Genomic DNA, 23,125 nt, shown 5'->3' with positions numbered 1-23,125 from the left:
TCCCAGAATATGTATTTACATGAGTTCTACACTTCTGTCCACCATAGTTAATTATAGATATCAATATTATATTATTGTTGTAGTCACACAAAAGACAAAGTATCATCAACTGGTTCCCTCCTATGTGTCTGACACTGTATCTGGTCCTGGAATTCTAGTAGTGAAAAAAATTGACAAAGTTCCTACTCTCATGGAATATATTTTCTAGTAGGAAATATTCTAACAGGAAATATTCCTATTCTAGTAGGAAAAAAAAAACAAGAAAGAAATATGTGTACACCTTTTTTACTTAAGCCTGATGTGGAGTTAATTTACAATTGTGCAGACTATGACGTATGGTTTACAGGAAACAATACAAGCTTCTGTTAATAATTCATGGCGTTAGTACAGAATGAATATGGAAGTCCTCTCTGAGATTATGACAACTAAAAAGGAAGGCCAATCATAAAGAGAAATGGAAAATGAGCATTAGTATTTTAAAGAAACTGAGCAACTATAGTTGGGGAGACTTGGATATGATGACTTTAGAAAAAGTATGATGGAAGTGACTTAGTGTCCTTCATAGCTTTCACTTCTGTATTTTTTTCTCCAAAAATATCTTAATTTTCCATTTGCAAATTCACCCCTCCCCATTCTCATCCATAAAGTTTGGAGGGGTTTACTCCACCTTGACCTCTAAGGATAGGCCATGACTATCTTAAACTCACCATTATATTCTATTATCCTGTTCACAGTGATTGTTTCAGGAAGTGTATGACCTGGTTCTGGCCAATAAAAGAAATAATTACTCAATATCATGAGACAAAAAGAAAGAAACTTCCTTGTCCTTACACAATATTTGGTGTTTGTGGTAAATAATAAAATTGTAGCAGATGGGAAGGAGGTGGTGGGAGGAGACATTTTGAAGAGCCATACTACCTTTGAGAGAAATATTTCTAGAATAAATAAAACATAGTATGGTATAATGCAAAGCTCCCCATTAATACTGATTATCTTTAAAAAATATGGATCATCAGAAAGTTGCTATATAGTATAACGGGATAATCATTCTAGTAAATACATACTTAATCACTTGTTTAGCCTATCTGTCTTTAATGCTAAGACTAATATTTTTCTGAGGACAATATAATTTTAACCTAGAGTGATTATTTTTTTGAATTTTCATAAAATGTTTACTAACATTTTCTTAAATTCCCTTACCTTTATTTAAAATTATGTATATTACCTGGCTATTGTGAATAATACCGCAGTGAACATGGGAGTGCAGATAACTTTTCAAGTTACTGTTTTTGTTTCCTTTGGAAAAAATTCTTAAAAGTTGAATTTCCAGATCATACAGTAGTTCTATTTTTAATTTTTTGAGACACTTCCACACTGTTTTCCAGAATGGCTGTACCAATTTACATTCTCACTGATAGTGCAAAAGGGTTCGCTTTTTCAACATCCTTGAAAACACTTACTTTTTATGTTTTTGATAACAGCCACTGTTACAGGTGTGAGGTGACATCTCATTATGGTTTTGATTCGCATTTCCATGATGATTTGTGTTGTTGAGCAACTTTTCACATGTTGGCCACATGTATGTCTTCTTTGGAAAATTATCATTTATTCAGGTGCTTTGGTCTTTTGAAAATCAGGCGGTTTTTTTTTTGTTTGTTTGTTTGTTTTTTTTACTATTAAGTTTAGCAATACCTTATGTATTTTGGATATTAACCCCTTACCAGATAGAAGCTTTACAAACATTTTCTATAGTTTTGTAAGCTGCCTTTCGTGTATTGTACAAAAGTTACATGTCATTCTTTTGCATGCTAATTATCCAGTTTTCCCAACACCATTATTGAAAAGGCTAGACTCTCCTTTCTCCGCTGCATATTTTTGGTACAACTGACCCTATGCATGTGGCTTTATTTCTGGCTCTCTATTCTTTTCTACTGGTCTCTGTATTTGTTTTTATGCCAGTACCATGTTCTTTTAATTACTATACTTTTGTAACACAAGTTGAAATCAGGAAATGTGATGCCTCCAGCTTTGTTCTTGCTCAAGATATCTTGACTATTTGGAGTCAAACACCATCAGAATTCTGAAAGGGACTGCATTGACTCTCTACATCATTTTAGTAGTATGGATATTTTTACAATATTATTTCTTCCTATCTATGAACTCAGGATATTTTATATTTATTTCTATTTTAATTACCTTCATCAATGTCATATAGTTTTCAGTATATAGATCTTTCACTTCCTTGATTAAATTTATTCCTAAGTGCTTGTTTGTTTGATGCTGTTGTAATAGGGTTGTTTCCTTATGATCTTTTTGATAGTTGTTAGTATATACAGATGCAACTGATTTTTGTATGTTAATTTTGAATCCTGAAATTTTACTAAATATATTAATTTTAATACCTTTTTGGTGAGTCTTTCGGGTTTTCTATATATAAGATCATTTCATCAGCAAACAGACAATTTAACTTCTTTTCAAGTTTGGATGTCTTTTCTTTTTCATGCCTAACTACTCTAAGTTGTTGAATAGAAGTTGTGAACTAAGAAGCTGAATAGAAGAGGTGAGACTGGGTGCTTTTGTATTGTTCCTGATCTGAGAGGAAAATCTCACATATTTTTATCTTAGAGTTTAGCTGTGGGCTTCTCACATATGCCCTTCATTATGAGAAAGAACATTCCTTCTACACCTAATTTGTTGAGAGTTTTTATCATGAAAGGATGTTGAATTTTGTCAAAATAGTTTTCTGTATCAATTGAGATGATCATATGATTTTATCTTTCATTCCGTTGATGCAGTTTATCAACTTATTTATTTGCATTCCTATATCTCTGGAAAATCTCACTAGATTGTTCTGTAGATCTTTATATGTGCTGTTGAATTTGGTTTGCTCATATTTTGTTGAGGCTTTTTGCATCTATGTCCATCAAGAATATTGGACTATAGTTTTCATGTAGTGTGCTTATCAGGATCTGGTATAGGGTAATTCTGGCCTTGTGAAATGAGTCTGGGTCTGTTTCCTGTGGCACATACATGCATGACTCCTCCCAGGTCCCTTTGTGGGTGGTGCCAGTGACAAAACCAAAGCCAAACAGGGATGGGTCTTCTGGGTCTACAGCCAGAACTACCATCAGTGAATCTGCCACCTGGGTCTGCCTTCTCAAAATGGCTCACCTCAGTCTTGGGTTTCATTGGGGTTTCACAACCTCCTACCTAGATCCCAACACTCCTACAAAAGCACTTTTGTCCATGGATAGCAGCCAAATTATTATTGCTGTGGAGGGAACCAGCAGGGAATCTCCTATTATGTCATCTTGCTGACTTACATTTAATAGCTGACAATTACTAACATTTTTCATTGAATCCATTGAGTGTACAGTTCCTATTTAGGATCAGGTTATCATAATAATATTCCAATGTACTTATATTGATGGATTTCATTTTATATATAATTCTAACATTTAAAAGCATTATTTAATTCAAATATAAAACAATTTCATCAAATTATCAGTAGAAAAAAAAATGGCTTACCCTATTGAAACTCTATTGATAGCTATTGAAAGCTATCTGCTTGAAATTGATAGGGCACATAATATTCAATGTTGAAAAGCTAAACATATTCATAGTTATAAACAAGGGTAGTAATTATCACTATTATGGTTTAAGACTGAGCTACCTGGCAACAATTCAAAATTATATACATAAGAAAACCAGTATATATAAGAAAAAAAATGAATATCAAAAGCTATAAAAAGAAGAAACTAACATGGGTGCCTGGGTGGCTCAGTTGGTTGAGCATCTGACTTGATTTGGGCTGAGGTCATGATCCCAGGGTCATGGGATCCAGCTCTGCATTGAGCTCCATGCTGAGTGTGGAGCCTGCTTAAGATTCTCTCTCCCTCTCTCTCTCTCTCTCTCTCTCTCTCTCTGTCCTTTTTTCCCACTCATTCTCTCTCTCTCTCTCTCTCTCTCTCTCTGTCCTTTTTTCCCACTCATTCTCTCTCTCTCTCTCTCTCTCTCAAATAAAAAAATAAAATAAAAAAGAAACTAACATAAATTGACTCAACTATTGGATAATCCTTCTCATAAATACAACTGTAATAATACAAAACAACATATGATCCAATGAATACAAACAGGGCTTTGAAAGAACATGTCACATCCAAGGTTGATCTTATCAATATGTGAAGGTTAACTGGACCACTTTGATATAATTGGACAACTTATTCTTCATTTGCCACTTCAGAAACTGTTCTACTTTTCCATTCCCTGTCCTAGGGCTAGAAAGGCGGACTTCTATTGATTGCTTGACTCTGTCTCCTTGCACCGTGGCTTCTGTTCATCTGCTATTGGAATAAACTGACAGGAGAACCAAATATATTTATTTCCCTGATTCTTTCCTTTAGGGCTGCAAATTTAGCAGGCTCCATTCCTCTTTCAATGGCCACAACTTGTAGCAAAGTTTCTATTTCTCAGACCTGAGTTTTTGCCAGGTTCCAATAACAACATTCCTTTTGCCTTCCCTCTATGGGTGGTAATGGGGTTCCTTTGTTTCCAGTTCCTGGGGGTGTCACAGATCTTGGTTTGCTCCTTTAATCTAAACCATAAATCTATGTATTGGATAGTTCTTTATTTTCAATGCTCTTGTAAAGTTATTAATTATTAATATATGCATATATGCTATTTCTTCTTGAGGTATTTTTTAATTTATATTTTTCACAAATTGAGTCATTTTGTATCTACTTAAGATTTTTTTAAGTTTATTTATTTATTTTGAGAGATTGAGAAAATGTGTACACGTGAGTGGGGAAGGGGCAAAGAGATGGGGAAAGAGAATCTCAAGCAGGCTCAGCACTGTCAGCATGGAGCCAGATGGCTCAGGGCTTGAATTTACAAACCCAGGACCTGAGCAGAAATCAAAAGTCCAATCAGACACCCGACTGACTGAGCCACCCAGGTGCCCCTCTAGTTAAGATTTTTAATGTGAAATTTTTATAATTGTTTTATATTAAAACATCTTGGTCTTAACGTTATCTACTTTTTTTCTAAATTAATTTTCCCCTCTTCTTTATTAATTACTTCATTCAAATTTCAATGTAGCCATTTCATTTATATATATTTTCTGATAAAATATTTTGGTTTTGTTGATGAATTATATTCTGAGATTTTCCTTTATGTCAATATATGTTCATATATTGATTTATACATTTCTTCAATATTAAGGCTTATTTTGTTTTTTTTCTAACTTCTTAAGTTGATGTCTTTGATAAAGTATTTCAATTTTTTCATATTATTCAATAATCAGTTGGAAGCTGTAAATTTCCACACAAGCTTTGTAATATGATTTGCTTTGTTTCTAAACATTTCAAAGTATGTTTTGATTTCATTTTGTATTAAATACATATTTGGCTTTTGCCTGTTTCTTGCATTAAATACCTGAATGGGAAGGTTTTTTGTTTTGTTGTTTGGTCATCCACTTAAAGTTATCTCCCTCTATGATTGTGCATTTTTCATATTTGTCCTTATTTCACTAATTTGGAGCTCATGAAAGCTATATTATTAGCGAATTAATACTCTTATGTGACACAGATCATGATAGGTGTTCTACTTTAGTATCCATTGATATTTTTGTTTTGAATTTTTTTTATTAGATAACTTTTCCTTCATATGTTATTGTATCTTTATTTGCATCCTTTCTATTCAGTTTTATTCAGTCACTGCTTTCTTAAACAGTATACACCTGAAGTGTATACAATTACAAAACTTAATTTCAGGGGTGTCTCGGTGGCTCAGTCAGTTAAACGTCCAACTCTTGATTTCAGCTTGCATCATGATCCCAGGGTCGTGGAATCACATAGAAACAGATCATTTTTTATATTTATACCATTAGCTATATGTGTATTATAATGCCATGCAAGTTAGCTTAATTGGGAACCATTCCAGCATTTGAATTTTGACTAATTCTATGTGATCCCTGAAGAGGTAATTTATTTCTGGCAAAAAACAGAGCAACATCTAAAATCACTTACAAGACAGCCTACAATTTTTGGTTCTCTAATTTGATAACTTCCTGCTACCATCTAGAATAGTTTGAATGTTTCCAAAGACTTCTGATTAGAAAATATCATGGTGAAATAGTGAATCTTTATGGTCAAAAATCCTGTTGTCATTCTAACATTTGATTTTGTTGTATTAGTGCTGAAATGTAAGCATGGAATAAAATAAGAATTCTTGAAAAAAAAGTATTTAAAACTTTAGGCATATAGTCATTAAGAGTAGGTTTGTACATTGTGCATATTATCTATGTGTTATTTACCATGCTTTTTTATGATTTGACTTTTTAATTTTTACTTACATATGTTTGTTCAACTTTTAATTTACTATGATGTACTGCATATGAATTTTCTTATTTTTTGAAATTGTTTTTATTGTACTTCAAATTTTTTGGTGTATTGATTTTTTATGTTAACAATAAAATGGCCTAAATAAACCTTAGCGGTTATTCCAAAATAATACTACTAAATAAAAAATTAATTGGAGGCACCTGGATGGCTCAGTCGGTTAAGCATCTGACTTCAGCTCAGGTCATGACCTCACAGTTTGTGAATTCGAGTCCCACCTTGGGCTCTGTGCTGACAGCTCAGAGCCTGGAGCCTGCTTCAGATTCTGTGTCTCCCTCTCTCTCTGCCCCTCCTCTGCTCTCACTGTCTCTCTCTCTCAAAAATAAATAAACATTAAATTTTTTTTTAAATATTTAAAAAATCTCCAATGAAGAAAATTGAGAAATTAGTTTGTAACAGTAAAATTTTAAATAAAAACTCAATTTGACATACTAACATAAACTTATGGTGTGTGCTATCCTCTCTAAATGACCCATGATGTTATTCAGTCATCATTCATTCACTATGACCTTTGAGGATTTTTCCTAATAGTTAATGATGAATTTGTATTGACCTAAACACAAGGTCATATCCAAGTTCTCTTACTATACATAGCTCTCATTTTAGGATTAACTGGAGTTGTGTAATCTATGGCCATGGCTTTATTTGTCATGGCACTGAAGCACAGGTAGCTATTATACTTTTGTTCAAATTTATTTTCTGCATGACTCATTCTAGTCAATGAAAGGATTGTAGAATGTCTTAACAGGAACAGAAAAATTTTTGAAAATCAATACTTTAGATGGCTAGAAATGCCAACATAAAAGCAGAAGTTATAGAGGAAATACTTCAGTATTAGAGAAACAAGTTCCCTAATTCAAAACCATATAGAAGTAGAAATTTCTATTACAAACACAGAAATGTATCAAGAGCAGAAGATATCTATAGAAACTAATAACAGAAGAAGAAATGACAATTATAGATAAATTGAAAGAAGTAAGGCTTTTTTCTCAGCTTTCCCTCTCTTCAGAATTTGCCAATCTGGAGAACTGCTGGTCTAAGTGAATGGTACAGATAAAAATAAGAACATGCTGTGCTAGATAGAGGGGATAATGACTTATATAATTTTCTAGGGGACTTCAGTCAAGGTATAAGAGTATGCAGCTTTGGTAGGAATTTCATTTATTTGTCATTTCTCCCAAACCATGACCTTCCACACCTCCAGAAAGGTTTAGAACACTGTGCAGAAGGCCCTTTGTGGATGGGAACCTACAGGGAATAACCGCTTTGCTTCTTTAAAAAAAAAAAAAAAAAAAAAAAAAAAAAAAAAAAAGATTTGGCTTGATTTTAGACGGGAAAAAGATCCTTAGTAGATGTTAATAAAAGTGTCCATAAGAAGCCTTTCCTCCTAGCTAATGATAACCACAATTTTTCTAATTTAGAAAGGAATCTCAGTGAATAAAATAAATCAACTTTATACCTTCACCATTCTGTGAGTTTCTTTTGGCCTCAATCATAGACTGAAGGCAATTATAAAATGTTTAGTTACATAGTATGGTGGACTATTTCATGATTAAAAGACTGGTTTGGGGGTACCTATGTGGTTCAGTCGGTTAAGCATCCAGTTCTTAGTTTTGGCTCGGGTCATGGTCTCGTGGTTTTGTGAGTTTGAGCCCCATGTCACACTCTGCACTGACCTTGCAGAGCCTGCTTGGGATTCTCATTCTCTCTCTTTCTCTCTCTCTCTTTCTGCCCCTCGCTTGCTCACAGTCTCTCTGTCTCTCTCAAAATATATAAATAAACTTAAAAACTGATTTGGACCTTTGTCTTATTCATGTATTAATTTATGTAATGTCTAAGCTAGTATATTTTTTTATGTACCCAAGAAGCTTTTACTATAACATCACCTTCCTAATCTCATCAAAAATTCTACATTTTATGAATCTTACTGACTTCCTGTCAGTTAGCTTGGAAATAAAGAGTTTTGACAGTCACTATCTAAATTGTTAGGCAATGAAAAAGTCAACATTATCTATGCGATATTATCTATGGGACTATCAGAAAATTCTTTTAAATGAACCCATCCTTACATTCAATTAATTCCTGTTGAACAAATTAATGGATTAAAAATGTAGCCTTGCTGTTTGCAAAATATTTTATGTAGGATGTAATAAGAAAGAATTTCTATAAAGAGGTGTCAGGAGAAAGAACATTTCAGTCAATGCGGCAGAAAATGAAAATATCTGTATAGTGCAGCCTTATATGATGATAAAGTAAGCTATTTTATGTTGCTTAATAATACGGTTTTTTAATACATTCGTGCTTCTTCACAATAGAGGGCCACCTATCACCGCAATTCCCCTGCCCAGCCGGAGCCCAGGGAGAGGAAAAGAGCAGAAGCACAGAGGTCCAGGGAGCCTCTACCCAAGAAGGCAAGACAAGTAAGGGTGTGCAGGTGGGGATGTGAGCCGCCCAAGCCTTGCTCTTACCGTGACGATTCCAGAGCCGTCCTTAGCCCAGATGGTCTCCAGGAAATGCCCAGACTGCAGGTAGTCGTCCCCAATGATGAAGGGCTGCAGGGGAAGCAGCCTGAACTTGCAGCTGTTCCTGGAGAGCTGCCTCATGTTGAGCTCGGGGACTGAGGCCCTTCGTGCTCCTTGTAAAGCAGCGCAGCGCCAAACTGGAATTCCCGCGGCGTGGGCCTCGGCACCCAGTTCGCACGCCAGCGGCGCAGCCCTTTAGCAGCCACGGTGCTCAGAGCGCTCACGGATGGTCACGGCGGGAGGCGACCCCTGCTTGCACAAGGGCCAGGCCCAAAGGCAACCCGCGTGCGTACACTCGGGTAAGGAGAAAGAGCTGGCTCCAGCCTCACAGGGACCTTTGACATCCACTTTGGTGGGAGAGTGTCGTTTGGGAAGGGGCGGATGGTGGGTGGGTGTCGAGGCCCAATAAAACAGTACTCTGCCCAGAAAGTTATGGTGGACTCCGTGTAAACAACCCCGAAGACCTGGCTGACCAGCGAACACTGGTCTTCCACTAGAGCGACACAGGTGTCTGCAGCGAGGCTGGCCAGGGTGGTTGGCCTCCACAGGCCCCACACTGCTTTGGGACAGGGAGCCTGAGCTGAGTCCCCTGGGACGTGGCGCTCACAGACTCTGGCTGTGGGGAAACAGCCCTGTGCCATCTTCAGGAACACCGGATGCAAGGCTTCATTCCGGAAATGGGAGAAGGTGGCGGTGTTATGCGCAGGGACCGTGAGACGGTGTCCTTCTGATCCCTCCAGGCCAGCTTCGCGGGGTAGGCAGACAGGTTGCTAGCATCACGGTGCTCCTGCGCAAGCGTCGGGAAACCGGTGCGCTTGCGCGGTCTGTGAAGTGCAAGATCTCATTCCCCCTGGAGGCGTACAAGTACCCTGGTGTGTTAACCGAGGCCTAAGTACTTCACCTCCTCCGTGTAGTCGCTCAGCACCGAGGCCAGCCCACATGCTCAGGCAAGGACAGCACCACAGGGTGTGGACCCGTTCCTCTCTGTCACCTTCTCCCAGGCTTTCTTATCTTTATGCTTTTCACTCATTTAAGTGGCCACACAATTCCGGGCCTCTTGCTCTTCTTGCCCTTGGCTTGCTCCGTGCAGCCCCGCGTGAAGATTGAGATTAAGTGTAAATTTGATTCATCAGATTTTAAATGCAATGATCATGTCTTAATTTAGTGTTTTATCCGTGTTCTGTAGAGGAGGACTTTTGGCTTTAATTATAAAAACTATTTTTACAGATCTTATATAAAAAGACAGTTGACAACAATTTGCATGTTTGGTAGTTTATAAAATTAAAAACTCCACATTTTAAGAATTCTGTAACGTTTTGTCTTTAATCTTATTTTAGGTATGCAGATTTAATTTATTTTTGGGTATAATAAAACTAACACACTTAGGAACACAAAAAGATTTTGGGTAACAATTTAAAAAGTTATTCTTAGATATCAATGTTTATCGTGGTAGAAAATTCAAATTTCTTTTTGTTTTAATGTTAAGAAATATGTATAGAATAGTTAAGAAGAGACTTTCTTATATAAAACAATTGGTAAATTAATATTTGTCATTAGAACTGAACTACCAAATGTCTTAAATTCATTTACAGAAATGGTATTATTTTATACATTTTTATTTTGTTAAACAGGATAATATGCATAGTTTCTTCTTCCACTGAACTCCCCCAACAACCAAGTTTAGAAAATTGAGAAAGGATGAGGTACTATTTATTAATTAAAGTAAATTTAAGTAAATTTAATTAATAAATATTAATTAAATATTAATTTAATTGTGTATGTAAAATTATTAAATTTATTTATTTAATTAAATTTAATTAATTAAATATTAATAAATATTTAATTTATTAAGTATATATGTATTTAATTATGCATTTCATTATATATTTACTTGTTTAATTTATTTAATGTATTATTTAAATGTATATTTTATTAACAAATAATTTTCTCTAATGAGAAAATTTAAATACAACGTATATCTGATGGTTCTCCTCTGTTATGTAGTTTAGACTCAAAATTTTAATAAACAGTATAAGTTAAAGATGTATTCATCTCTATATAATAAAATATTACCCAATATTGACAATGCTTAAATAAATTTACATTTTTAATAAATAAGTAGTACATATGTATGCAACACAAGATGGCATTTAATAATGTCCAAGACAAGCACATCATTATACATATTTGTGAATCGTTTCAAATCCTGCTGATTCCAAAAGATTTTTGTGACTTTATTGACATTGTTTGCCAAGAATTTACAATATCATTTACTATTCATGAGTATTTCTTTTTTTTTAATGGTTTTATTTTTGAGAGAGAAAGAGAGACAGAGCATGAGGTGGAGAAGGGCATAGAGGGAGGGAGACAGAGGATCCAAAGCCGGGTCCAGGCTCTGAGCTGTCGGCACAGAGCCCAAAACAGAGCTGGAACTCAGGAACCATGAGATCATGACCTGGGCCAAAGTCGTACACTTAACCCACTGAGCCATCCAGGTGCCCTACATGCTAAAGGTTTAATGAGCACTCCCACTGAACCATCACAATTATGATACAGATACTATTATCTCTGTCGTTTCATGTATAAGGAAACTAAGACTTAGAGGTTAAGTAATTTCCCAAGGTAAAAACAGCAAAGACTCCAGGGGAAGTAGTACTCAAACCAGGTCCGCTGACTCCAAAGATAATGCTTCTTTTTTTTTTTTTTTTTAATGTTTATTTATTTTTGAGAGAGAGAGAGAGAGACAGAGAGTGAGCAGGGGAAGGGGCAGAGAGATAGAGACACACACACACAGAATCTGAAGCAGGGTCCAGGCTCTGAGCTGTCAGCACAGAGCCCAATGTGGGGCTCAAACTCAAGAACCATGAGATCATGACCTGAGCCAAAGTCAGAAGCTCAACCGATTGATCCACCCAAGCACCCCATATTTATGAGTATTTCTTTAGTTTTATTCATTATACACTGATTCTATAATATCAATGGAATTTTTTCATGATATATATACTTATATGTATGCAATATTTCATTTAATGAACAAAACTGATTACCATTTAAATATTGAAGAACTTCTTCAACCACTTAAATAATTTTACATAAGTATATAATTTCAAAATATTTTTTCAAGGCTACATTTTTACTTTAGTAACCTCACTATAATTATAATAGTAAGTGTATACCTTGACATTACACATTTATATGATAAAACTTCTTTTATGAGAGAAATCTTTCTACTTTATGAGTATGTTAATAAAAAGTAAAAATGTATCTGAACAGATATGTATAAATAATTCATAGTGCCATCATGTCTATGAATAAAATATGAATTCAGAATATTTTGAATCATAATATTTTACTTTCAAAATTAGACTATGGTATATTATTCAGCAAAGCTTCACTAATGTAATGATACAGACATTTTTCAGAGTATTTTTACATGTACTCTTGGAAATCAGAGATAAACAGTCGGGAAATTCTCATGGCATTACATTACTCCCCAGATAGGATATTATCTCACAAACACTGCCATTTCACCTAAATACTTCACCTTATTTGACTACTAACCACTTATAACTGAGAATGATTAATTCCTTTATTTTCTTTCGATTTTACCTGTGAAAAGAAAATAAATACAAGATTTTAAAGAAAATATATGATTTGGGAAACATATTCCAAAGAAACCTGTTCTATGAATCAGACTACCGAATGTCAAACGTTACCTAAAAATAATGCAAATGGCTATATGTAATGTGGCTTTTTAAATTCTGAATTCCTCAGAACTTATAAGAGGTATTTATATGGAGGAAGGACCAAAAGTGATGAAAAGACAAAATTTGGTAAACATCCACAGAATTCAAATTCCTAAGTTCAGCTATTATTGCTTTAATTTATCCCTAATACAAGGCTTGGGCCAGGTTGAGCGTCCGACTTGAGCTCAGGTCATGATCTCGTGTTTCGTGGGTTCGAGCCCCATGTCGGCTCTGTGCTGACAGCTCATAGCCTGGAACCTGCTTCAGATTCTGTGTCTCCCTCTCTCTCTGCCCCTACCCCACTCATGCTCTGTCTCTCTATCTCTCTAAAGATAGATAAAACATTAAAAAACTTTTTTTTAATAAAAATAAAATAAAATGTCAGTAAGGAAAAAGTTGTTTGGAATCTGCTTCAATGATTTTAATACTAGAAACCTTCCATAAAGAGGGCATTGTGTTCGGTTTCATGCTATGGTGGCAATATCTTGCAAAGTCAAAGGATTAGAAGTAAAGCCTTAAAGTACAAATAACTCTCTTCAAGGGAAGAGCATTAACCTTTGGCCCACAGCACTTATTAAAACAGACATAATATTTAGTGGAAGATTATTATGTATTGAGAGAAAATATGATACACTAAGTTCATAAAAGATGCCACATATTCAGAGTATTTTGGACAATTTCAAGTTTGAAGTATTCTTTGTAACCTCAGTTGATATCCTCCTTGAGTCATTTTCTATAAGGATTCAAAAACCTAAAAGATTAATTTTAATTGTGATGGCATTTTCCCACCATGAGCTAGTCCATTAAAATCATATTGAGTGAGATTACAGGTAAAGTTCTCAGCTGTTGGTTAATTCTCAAGCCAAGGTAAAATTGTGTAATGCCAAATACCCTGCTATGTATGATTTAAAGCGACTATATAAAACACTAGTCAGTGAAATGTGAAACTGTTAAGTGCTTTTCTTGGGTACTGGGCTTGATATCTAGCACAGTAATATATTTTTAATTTAGAAGGATATTTAGAATAAAATTCTAGGAAGATATTTTTACTTTTTTGTAGTAGTGAATGTATTCAACACTAAAGCATTTAATATTACAGTTTACTTTAATTTTTACTTTTCCTAGTAAGAAGGCAAGGTTAAAAAAGTTATATCTTTATCTCCTAAATACTAATTCCCTAGACAGGCTGTCATTTGTCAGTGATAAAATAGTTCATATTGATAGAAATTGATATAAATGTATTATGTTGGAGATCAATATTCATGATATACAGAATGGTGTTCTAATATATAGATTAAACCATTTCTCATCCATTAAGAACTGCATGTCCCCAAATGACTCATAATATGGACATAGTCTTATTGTTAATTGTATATTAATAAATTTTATACATTTACTGTTGTAATTCAATTTTCATTTTTATTATAATGTTTATAGTGCACTATTACATAAGGTATAGAATAAGTATGGATAAAAACAGATTTTGAAGCAGTTTATTCATAAATTTCGATACACATTTTTTATAAGCTGTCAAAAGTTTTTCCTCCTTGAGCATTGATTTCTTCATCTAAAAATGATACTACTACTGTATAGGAATATTTTAAGATTTTGTTTCCTGTTTCACAAACCACAAGATTTTACAACAATGTAAGTAAAGCCCATGAAAGAAATGACATACAAAAGGAAACAATTGCTGTAATAAGCATTGTTCGTTGAGTCCAGTTACATATAACTGATGAGCTACATCAATGTTTCAGTCTTAATACAAAAAATAATTAAGATGTATATATAGACTTTCATCTGCCACCATGATTGTAGAGATCTGTAGAAGTATTGCCAGCACTCTTTTGGTTAAAAAAAAAAAAAAAAAGCAAAGCATAGAACAAACATTAAATTAATCAACAGATGAATGGATAAAGAATGTGTTACAAAATATTGTGTATCATATATGATATATATTTATATGTGTATACTATTCAACCATTTAAAAAAAGGAAATTCTACCATTTTGACAATATGGATGGACCTTGAAGACATCAAGCTAAATGAAATAAGTCAGACAGAGAAAGACAAATGATCTTACTTGTATGTGGAATGTAAAAAAAAATCAGAAACAAAGGTCAGGATGGTGGTTGCCAAAAGTGGGAGATGGAGGGTAGGGGAATTGAGTGAAGTGGTCAAAAGTTACAACTTTCAGTAAGATTAATACATTTTAGGAATATAATGTACAATATGAAAATGATAGGTAACTGTCATAGATTTTATGTCTAAAGATCTCTCTTGGCCAGCAAGAGAGCAGGACACAGGATGAAAAGTGAGAGATAGCTAATGTCTGGGAAAAGACAAGAGCCCCAAATAAGAGTCCTTGCCCCGTTTTTATTAGAATCAGAAGGCTTACAAACATGGCGATGGACTGCACAAAGAGACAATGACTCTGTGAACATTAACTTGGGGACATGAGGGAAAGGGGGTCTTGAAGATATTTGGGGTTAGGGGTTTAGATTAATACAAAACAAAATCCTGGTGCTGGGCAGTCCGGCAGAAGGTTGTTTACAGCGGACATGAGACAGCACCTCTGTTTTTCTTAGCTAACCTAGGGATGAGATAGGTAGGACAAGTGACCTCAGGGTTAACAAGGCACCTTTTTCTTTTGTTAATCATCTTCACTCTGGGCAACTTCACCTGCAGCTCAGTGTAGCGGTCTATAGCCCTATTTACCTGCTTACTTAACTTGGTCCTTCCTTCCTGTGAAAGCAGCTTTCTGCTATAGTACTAAATTGGGGGACGTTTTCGCCCTGAATGCCTAATCTTGCTTACCTCATATACCTTTGTATTGGAAGCCTAAACCCCCTCTCTATTCTAGGTGCCTTTGCACACCCTCCCTATTCTGGGGTCCTGGTCTTGTTTACTCAAACTCAGGTGTGAGCATTCTATGGCTTTGTACTTCTTTATGCCTTGTTAACCCATTGGTGTAAGCCCAGATATTCCTAAGCATATTCCACACAGGTGACAATATTGTATATTGAAAAATTGCTAAAGAGTATATCTTAAAAATCTTCATCACAAGAAAAAATTATAAGTGTTTGAAGTAATTAATGTTAACTAAACTTATTGTGGTAACCATTTTGCAATATATCAAATCATCTTGTTGTATACTTTAAACTTTATACAATGTTATATCTCAATAAAATTGGAAAAAATTAAAATTTCAAGTATTATGAATGAAATCATAGAACACCTAGGTAAATAGAGGAAAAAACTTTGTTAAAGATTCAAAGATTCAATATTGCTAGTGTGTTAATCTCCCTCATTTTGATCTGTAGATCCAATGGAATTCCAATCAAAATCTCACCATATGTTTTGGATGTATTTATAAGTTGATTCTAATATGTATATGGAAAATCAAATGTTGAATTTCCATGAACATTTTTCCATAGTCATAACCATTTTTCAAAAAGAAGAATAAATTTGAACCTCAGATTCAAAATTTATTTTTCAAATAAAGCTACAGTAATCAAGACAGTATTTAGGAAGCACTAAGGGATTTTTTCTTCATTCTTCACAGTGAGAAGCTAGTGCAAATCCTGGAGGTGAAGCTCCAGGTGAAGGTGTGGGGGCCCTCCTAACACTGGGATTCCAGAAGATTTTAACTCTCAAGATACTCCTTACGGGCTTTTGCTCCTGGTAAGTTGTTATTCTCTGTGATTCTCTCCAGTTTTGCCTGCCCTTCTCTCCAGTTTTGGTTGCAGCAGCTTGCCCTGTGACCTCATTTCTCTGTTGGATCTATAAAAGGGTTTTTTGTTTAGCTTGATCTTGTTGTAAGGATGGAGTGCTAACTTCCACACAATTTACATGTTAGAGCAGAAATTTATACTTGTATCTTTTAGAAACAAAGTAATCTAAGAGACTTAACATTTTTAAATGTTGTTTTAAGGAAAATCTTTTTCACTGTATCCGACAAAAGCTAATAATTGAATGAAGCCTAACTGACTTGGCTTTATATATATATATATTAATCACATTTGTACCTAAAAAAAGCTGTACAACGTGGAGAGTGCTGCTTTAGTTTGTTGACCATCTGGAAAACTGAATCTGTTTAATTTGCCGATTCATTTTAAATTTGTTTAAATTATTTATGCTACACACGTTCAAATGGACTATTGATTTTGCTTCAGATTTTTCTTCTGTGTGTACACAATAATCCCCAATCCTGAAATAATCTTCAAATACCTTATATCTCTGCCTCAGTATTTCTTATTTACCCTCAAGGTATTCCATTTTAGTTTTTAATGTGTAAAGATTAAATTGAAATTCTTAGTGGGAATGAAGTAGAATATTCAATTCTTGACTTTATCTCCAAGATAACTGTGCTATTGTCAGTTCATTTTTCCTATGATTCTCTCTTTATGTTATCTCCGTATATGAAAGCATAGACAAGCACATCAGTAAATCTTCTGAGTTGTAGCCATATTCTTCCTTGTCTTGATTTTATGGCAGCAGCTATATTTCATCATGATAATTAAAGTCAACTATCCCTACTAATGTAAGAAAAACTTTTTTTGCCCGCCACAAACAACCCAAAGTGACCAGACAACAGATACAGCTTTACTTGAACCCTTACTATATTTCCAGGTAAAAAAGCTCTCCCCCAGGAAGTCAAAACCAAGAAATCAAATAAAAAAGAAATTTTTAATAGAGTTAGAAATGTGGGTGCTAAATTCCCCAGAGTGTTTCTGGTAGGAGCTATCAATACTCCCATTCCTTGGTTCTAGGCTGGTAATGTTGAAACACTCTGTACTTAGCTCACACCAATATAGTGAGCTAACCTAGCCATTAAATGGAAACTAGTATTTTTCTTTCTTTGATATCTATCTGGTCTTAGGCAGCTCTGTAAAGTGAGAGGGATCAACACCAATGCAATAGCGAGAGGTAACAGGTGGGTCTAGGACACCTATTTATATAATATAATTTTGCCCTTTATAATTGCCTGAGCTATACCAAAAGACACCATTTCTGTTGTACAATAAATTGGTGTTGAGTCACTCAAACGTATTATCTGATATCTGGAAAATAAGCATTTATCATGAGAATCTCCAAGCGCCCTAGTCATCTAATGTCTTAAGGCTCATGCTATGGTCTTAGAGTCTATGATATATCCACAAACTGATTTTAAATTTAAGAATAACTCTCTGTTGCACACAACATGACATTGCACCTCTGGTTATTTATCTAAAGAAAATGAAAACAATAAGTTGAAAATATGTATGTACTTTCATGATCTTTGCATTATTTATAGTAGCTAAGATATGGAAACAGCCCAAGTGTCCATGGATAGATAAATGGATAAAGAAACGGTGGTATATATACATGTATAATGGAATATTATTCAGCCACAAAAAGAATAAAATTTTTCTATTTGCAACAGCATAGATGGACCTTGAGGTCATTATACTACGAGAAATAAGTGAATAAGAGAAAGGCAAACATCACATGATCTCATGTATTTGTGGAATCTAAAAACAAAAAACAAGTTCATAAATAGGAGAGTAGATTGGTGGTTGCCAGAGGTAGGGGATGAGGGGTGAGTGAGGTGAGGGATATAAAAGAGAGGCTGAAATGTTGAAGGTGGCCAAAAGGCACAAATTTTCAGTTATAAAATAAGTAATGGAGATATAATATACAGCATGCTAAGTTAATAAAATACCATGTTGCACATTTGAAAGTCAGTAAGAGAGTATATCCTACAAGTTCTCACACGAGAAAAACATTATTTTTTGCATGTATGGTTGCAGATGTTAACAGGACTTATTGTGGTTATTATTTTGTAATGTATACAAATATTCAATCTTTTTTTAAATTTATTTTGAGAGAGAGAGTGCGCCCATGAGCTGGGGAGGACCAAAGAAAGAGGGGAAGAGAATCCCAAGCAGGCTCTGTGCTAAGAGTGGAGGGTTGAACCAGGAACCATGAGATCATGACCTGAGCCAGAATCACGAGTTGGATGCTTAACTGATGGAAACAAAAAAATTAAGTTCGTCAGAATTTGCCATTGAAAGCATTATTGGCCATATATTTGTTTTACAAAATATTTTTAACTCAACTAAATTTCTTCATGATATATAGGTGTGTGTGTGTGTGTGTATGTTAATATTTTATCTTAGCTGTGATTTGGAGGAAAGTAACTTGATTTAAGCAAATTTGTTGAATTTATAAGCATGGAGTTTTCATAATCTGTACTTACTATCTTTTGTCTATATAATTAGTTATATTCTTTCTTTCATTCTTTCTTGTTGTCAAATTCGTTTATCTTTTTAAATAACCTGATTTTAATGTCCTTTATGTTTTTCTGTATTTTTCAGTTTGGAATTTTATTGTTTTCTTCTTGTCATTTTTTAGTTTTTCTCACTTAATTTGGCTTAGTTTTCTAAAACCCTGGATAATAATAAAGGGTAAATTTTTGTTGTCTTCTCCAGTGCATATGAGTTTCTTTAGTACCTTGAGAAATAGGTTGAATTGTTGAAGACAGGACTTGGAGATGTATAAGTTTCTGGCAAAACATCACCATAAAATAGAATTATAGTGAACTTTCCCATACTTCTTTAATTTATGTATCTTTATATACATAGCTTAGTCAGATGTGTTTTACATGATTTTGATCAATGTTTCTCAATCTTTGCTAAATAGCTTTAAGAGATTTTGAAAATTAATATAAATTAGTTAAGATCAATTTAATCAGAGTATAGGTGAGGCCCAGGGATCATCATTACTTAAGGCTCTCCAGGTGATTCCAATATGCAACAATTTTCATAAAATCTAACATAGATCCTACTTCCCCTTGGTGAAATAAGTATATATGTATATTCATGAAACAACTAAGTTTTTTAAATATGATGTAGTTTTATAACTAAAAATAAATATAAATCATCAATTAATTTTCATTTCGGCTATTGGTTTTGATGTACCAATCATTCTTTGACTTTAGTAAGAACTCATTATTAACATATAAAACAGTAATGTGGCAGCCTCATACAGCTAATCTGGTATGATGAACTTCTTCCTGGGTCAAAGACATTTCTAAAAGGATTAATTTCCATACTTCTACCTCTATTGTGAGGCCAGTCTGTGAAGAGTAGAGAAAATGAAGATCAGGATAGCATTACTTGTAGGCAGTGGTTGTCCTGATATAAAGTATATTATACAAGCTCACTCGATATTTAAAAAAATCAAGAAAACAAAGAGAAAGAGCACCTGGGTGGCTCAATGTGTTAAGCCTCCGACTTTGGCTCAGGGCATGATCTCATCGTTCTTGAGTTTGAGCTCTGCATCCTGCTTGGGTTTCTCTCTTTCTCCCTCTCTCTCTCTGCCCCTCCTCTCTCTCTCTCAAAATAAATAAACTTAAAAAAAAACGAGGAAATAATTAAGTTGAAATAAAGGAAAAGCAAATATGAGAATCTTTGAGGAACTCACTTTTTAAATTTATTTCCTCTTATGTGAGAAAAGAAAAATGAGAGCAAATATTTGGCTGAAAGAGACTGAGAAAATGACCCAGTGCAAATTAGGGATTTCCTCAGGTTGAGTTGTGCCTTCTTTTGCTTTTTTATTATTTTATTTTATTTTGTTTTTTATTTGAATTTTATGGTCTTTGAATATATTCTGTATCTGAGGTTCAATTTTCGTTATATGGAAACTCTCAGTTTCTTCCCTGGAGTCTCCCAAATGAAGTGGGCAAAATTAATATAATTCTGCCTCCTCGAGATCCTACTGAACTTTCCCAATAAATGTAATATGTATTCAGTGACTTCCTGTACAGACTAAGTCTCAATTAACTGTTGATAGAAAATTAAAAAAAAAAAACCTAAATATAATCTTACTACTAGAAATCCATCAACCCTACATACAAAATCAAGATATACACGTGAGGGACTAAGTTATAGTATGACTGATAGAGACATTGAAAGGAACAGTAAGTGAGCAAGGTGTATTGATGCAGATGACATGGACCCTACCCTATGATTAGGTACTTCTAGTTTTAAGCTTCAAATAGAATATCTCCTTTTTTTAATTAAGAAATAGTATTCACATTTTTCTATGTGCTATATCAGCATTCTGTCCTATACATGAAACATAGCATGCATGGTATTGCATTTGCTTGTCTGTACATCTAGACATACAGTTATATAATGAAAGGAATTATGAATTGAGTTTTTTTTTGTCTTTAGTGACTGGTGGACAGGAATGACTTTGATAATTTCTCTTAGATAAATTAATATATTCAATAGATTTTGCTATTAAATTATATAGATACAATATTTTGGGGATTCTAATGTATAGAATATTTGAACTAATATTTGATCAATAATGTTTTTCCACCTATTTAAAACAATCAGTTTATATCATACATTAGAAAAGATTGCACTAACTCCAGTGACATCAGTTATTGACTTGAACATTTTGCTCTGAAATTATACAACTGAAAGGGTCCATGTCCTTATGTCTCTGAGCTGGTGACCTCATTGATTTTTGTCTGACACCTGAAATATATGTGTGCAATTCTGTTACATTCCTCCTGCCTATCTTAATTCCCAAAGATGTATGCTTTCTTCTTATGAAAGACTGTCTCGACCATTCCCATTTAGTAAAACAAGGTGAGTTCAATATCACATTTACTAAGACTAGCAAGTATTCTGTTTTGTAATTGTTGCCAATTTCTCTTTTAGGTAGTGACAATAAATTCTGCCATATATAGTGGAAATTATAAATAGTAGAGTGTGTAGGATGAAACAACAGCATGAGTTTTTCCAGAGAAGGCAGGAAGTGAACATGAGGTAGAGTTTGAGATTGAAGAAATGAAAAGGAGCTAATCACAACTGGTGACAAGACCTTGTGGTTAGCTGATGTACATATAGCTACAGATATTAGTAGTTCCTGAAAGAAGCAATATACTTGTGACATTGGTCAGAAGAAACCACTTCTGATGGATGGTTTGTGTGCAGCTAAAGAAATGGAAAGGGTAGTTACTCTTTGGTTTTTGTTTGGTTTTCTATTTTAGAGAGAGAGAATGGGAGTAGGGGAGAGGGACAGGAGGAGAGAGAGAAAGAGAAAGACAGAGAGAGAGACAGAGAGAGAGAGAGAGAGAGAGAGAGAGAGTCTCAAACAGGCTGAACCCGTAGCCTAGTGTGGGGGTCAATCCCATGACCCTGGGATCACAACCTGAGTGGAAATTAAGTCAGAAGCTCAACCAGCTGAGCCACCCAGGAGCCTTTGTTTCTTTATTGATTCCTGTTATTGGCTTTCTTTCCTTACTCTGTCCCTAAAGATTGGATAGGTGTCTCTCAAGAGTCTATTTCTGATCTATTTTTCTTCTTTCTCAATGTGCAATCAACAGGCAATTCTATACGCCCTTTTGTTTTTCTACCATCTATGTGCTCATACTTCCGTGTTTGTATTTCCAGCCCAGATAGCATATTGAGTGCTAATAAATTTAACCTAACTAGCAATCTTCTGTACTTAGATATTTTTTAATATGAAATTTATTATCAAATTGGTTTCCATACAACACCCGGTACTCATCCCAACAGGTGCCCTCCTCAATGCCCATCTCCCACCCCCCTCTCCCTCCAACCCCCCCATCAACCTTCAGTTTATTCTCAGTTTTTAAGGGTCTTATGGTTTGCCTCCCTCCCTCTCTAACTTTTTTTTCCCCTTCCCCTCCGCCGTGGTCTTCTGTTAAGTTTCTCAGGATCCGCATAAGAGTGAAAACATATGGTATCTGTCTTTCTCTGTATGACTTCTTTAACTTAGCATAACACTCTTCAGTTCCATCCACGTTGCTACAAAAGGCCATATTTCATTCTTTCATTGCCACGTAGAATTCCATTGTGTATATAAACCAAAATTTCTTTATCCATTCATCAGTTAAAGGATATTTAGGCTCTTTCCATAATTTGTCTATTGTTAAAAGTGCTGCTATGAACATTGGGGTACAAGAGTCCCTCTGTATCAGCACTCCTGTATCCCTTTGGTAAATTCTTAGCAGTGCTATTGCTGGGTCATAGGGTAGATCTAGTTTTAATTTTTTGAGGAACCTCCACACTGTTTTCCAGAGTGTCTGCACCAGTTTGTATTCCCACCAAGAGTGCAAGAGGGTTCGCGTTATTCACATCCTCTCCAGCATCTATAGTCTCCTGATTTGTTCATTTTAGCCACTCTGACTGGTGTGAGGTGGTATCTCAGTGTGGTTTTGATTTGTATTTCCCTGATGAGAAGTGAGGTTGAACATCTTTTCATGTGCCTATTGGCCATCTGGATTTCTTCTTTAGAGACATGTATATTCATGTCTTCTGCCCATTTCTTCACTGGATTACTTCTCAGGTGTAGAGTTTGGTGAGTTCTTTATAGATTTTGGATACTAGCCCTTTGTCCAATATGTCATTTGCAAATATCTTTTCCCATTCTGTTG

General features: G+C 34.7%; 1 pseudogene; it reads right to left on the bottom strand.

Moving 5' to 3' along the window:
• Positions 1–9,115: 9,115 nt before the first annotated feature.
• Positions 9,116–9,950, bottom strand: LOC122220736 (annotated as a pseudogene).
• Positions 9,951–23,125: the final 13,175 nt, after the last annotated feature.

Source organism: Panthera leo, chromosome B2 (genome assembly GCF_018350215.1).
Source record: "Panthera leo isolate Ple1 chromosome B2, P.leo_Ple1_pat1.1, whole genome shotgun sequence".
Lineage (NCBI taxonomy): Eukaryota > Metazoa > Chordata > Mammalia > Carnivora > Felidae > Panthera > Panthera leo.
Note: the sequence above shows the minus strand (reverse complement) of the source record. Positions and strands in the feature narration are given on the sequence as shown.